This window comes from Meles meles, chromosome 8 (assembly GCF_922984935.1).
Source record: "Meles meles chromosome 8, mMelMel3.1 paternal haplotype, whole genome shotgun sequence".
In the NCBI taxonomy this organism is placed as follows: Eukaryota; Metazoa; Chordata; class Mammalia; order Carnivora; family Mustelidae; genus Meles; species Meles meles.
In genome coordinates, this window is record NC_060073.1 from 99240845 (window position 1) to 99244032 (window position 3188).

Consider the following 3188-nt stretch of genomic DNA (forward strand, 5'->3'; position numbering starts at 1 on the left):
ACTCACTCGCTCACTTTCCTAGGTTGGAGATAGCGTTGGGGTGTCAGGGAGAGCGAGAGACCTGGGCCTATCTATCTGGGGCAAAGCCATGTTGATGGCTGAGTGGTGGGGTTCTAGCCCAGTCTTCAGGCTCTGGATGATGAGACCACCATCCTGGGGTGGCTGCTTCTGACCCCGGAGGGGCTGGTGAACAAGCCTAGATCCAGAGAGGTAGATGACACCGGGTCACAGAGCCCACAGTAAACACATTCCCGAGGTTCAAAGTATCAGGCAGGCAGTGCTCAAGTGAAGCAGACGCTTTGTCAAACAAAGGGCGGGAGGCTTGTCCCAGAACTCCACCCCCAATCCAAACGCACGGGCTCTGCGCTGAACTGAGTTCCCAAAGCCGGAAACAAACGTGCTAGGGGGCTGGGGGTGCACAGACGGTCCTGTGGGAGGCAGCGCCCTGGGAGCTGTTCTTTCAGCACCTCGTCTGCCTGTGCTGAACTTGGGGTCTGGTGCCCCACAAACGGCTTAAATCCGACCTGACCTTGAGGCTGAGATGAGTCGGTGTAGACAGGGGCTAGTAACACATTTTCTCTAATGCACCAGGGTCCTAAAATATGGGATTTGACCCTGTCCCTTGCTCCAGGGCCAGTAAGCATACAGTTAAGGGATAGGTGTCCCTCACCAGAAAATCAATCAGTTCAGGAATGATGTGCCCAGAAGGGCGTTCCAATCCCATATTTGCCAATTGGAAGACATCCCCTCTGTGGACTTCAATTTCCTCTTCTGATAAGGAGACATTGTACTGCCTTCTCTGCTCTGATGCTTCAGATTTCTGGTTCTGGGACCCTGTGTTTTGCCTCCTGCTGACAGGGGTCACCCAGCTTCCATCACACCAGAGGCTAAGCCTGGACAGAAATCCAGGGTCCTGGCACCTGGCCCTGCTGCAGGGCATGGAGAGCTGTGGCAGACAGGAAACTGCATCCCACCATGTGGCTCCTGCCCCATCTTAATCCCCTGATTTGCTCCCAATCGGCCTCTCAGCAAACACAGGGCCTGCCAGCGTCTAGGGGCTTGTCACCCTGTTAGCGGATTTGTTCCCAGAGACGGCGCAGTTAATTGGCCCTTTATGTGGGGATCAGGGCGTATTTGCTCAGGGTTCCCTGAGCGGAGGCTGCAATTCAGCCCACGGGCAAGGCTGCTTCCGAATCCCTCTCATCCTGGTTTGGAGGTCGGACAAATAGTGGGGCCACTCTCCTTCCCTGGACTCTCCTGGTCTGAATTTCTTGTTCCTCCTCTACACCTCTCCCCTTCTTGGCATGTTCTTTTTCCTATCCCTACCTTTCTTCTTGTTTCTCTCTGCTCTTTCCTTCTTTGTACTCCTCTGTTTCTCTGGAATACTCTCCCTTTAAACCTACTCAGACCAAATGCCAAAAGAGGGTGTGTACTCAATTGGGGGTACACTGGGAAATAAACATCTCCCAAGTTCCCTTCCCCTGCCCTAGTGTTCCTAGAGCCCTGGGACTAGGAGACGGCGGGACAGAGAGAAGACAGAGGGGTCACGCCTTCCAGTTCTTCCGCAGCCCTCTCTTTCCCTTCCTTTCTTAAGGTCAGATGGGCAGCCTGCAAGTTGGCCCTGTACCTTTTCAAGTCCAGCCTCTCTCTGGACTGTTTCCATAAACCGTTCTAGAAGGAGTCTGCCTCCTATTTGTCTCCTCACTACCTGTGCCTCCCCTCCCACAGAATAACAACTCTGGAGTCTCTCTCTTGCATAGACAGAGTAAGTAACTCCCTGCATCTACCTCTGCTTTCTTACCTGTAGACGGTAGGTGCTCCTGTAACACACACAACACTCTGAGTGTGCACTGAAATTGGGGAGCCCTTGTCGGGGGGTCCATTCAATTGATTTATAAGTTTCCACTTTGGGCTGAAGGAAGAATCAGAGTTGAGTTCAGGGCCCCACCCTTCTACTAGCTCAGGAGACCACTTCTTTTCCAGAGTCTCATCAATAGTACCGTCTGCGCTTTAAAAAGGGTAAGGAAGGGGCACCTGGGTGGCTCAGTGGGTTATGCCTCTGCCTTCAGCTTGGTCATGATCTCAGGGTCCTCAGCAGGGAGCCTGCTTCCCCCTCTCTCTGCCTGCCTCTCTGCCTACTTGTGATCTCTCTCTCTGTGTCAAATAAATAAAATCTTTTTAAAAAATAAAAAGGGCGGGGCTCCTGTGTGGCTCAGTGGGTTAACCCTCTGCCTTTGGCTCAGGTCATGATCCTAGGGTCCTGGGATCAAGCCCCTGCATTGGGCTCTCTGCTCAGCAGGGAGCCTGCTCCCCTCCCCACCTGCCTCTCTGCCTACTTGTGATCTCTCTCTGTCAGATAAATAAATAAAATCTTTTAAAAAATAAGAATAAAAAATAAATAAAAAGGGTAAGGAAGAGAAGAGGAGGTTGGGAAGTTGGCAGAAAGTAGCAGCAGGCAGGGAGGATGGGGATAGTTTGTTCTGAGAGGGTTATGGCATCTAGGGGGAAGAAGTCTGTGTGTGTGTGTGTGTGTGTTGAGGGAGAGAATAGTTACCCCAGGCCGACTTCCTTGGCCTAGTGCCAGCACACAGGCTGGAGAATGTGGTGGGGAGTTTTCAGGGACTAAGCTGGGGCTATATGGGAGGTCTTGGTGGTCCCGAGCCTGAGTGCCAGCTGGTGGATGAAGTTGCTGGCATGTAATTGCCCAGGAGGGCAGTCTGAGGACAAACCCCCCATCTCACACTGATTACTGCCACTGTCTGTCTCCCCAGTGTGCATGCATGAACACACATACCCCCCCACCCCACCCCCACACACCGTCCAGCCCATTTACATCCCCCTAGAGCCTGCAGCCTCCCATTACTCTCTCTGCCTGGACCCCTTCCCAGGGCAGTGGTACACATTGAGCATATGTGTGTGTTTTGGGGGTGGGGGGGGCAAGGAACTAACATCTGTCCCCCACCCCCACTAGGCTATGCCTGTGAATGGCCCAGCAGGGTTGCTGGCTTCAGAGTGATGATGCCAGGGGGCCAGTGACCCAGCCGGCAGGGGCCAGAGGGCCAAACGGGAGGGGGGATCTGAGAGCAAAGAGCAGACACCCGGCTGGAAGGCAGACAGCAGGAGCCTGCCCCCGGCAGGAGCCAGGGTTTGTTGGCGCAAGCCCTAGAGCTGCTGAGATAATAAGCCAG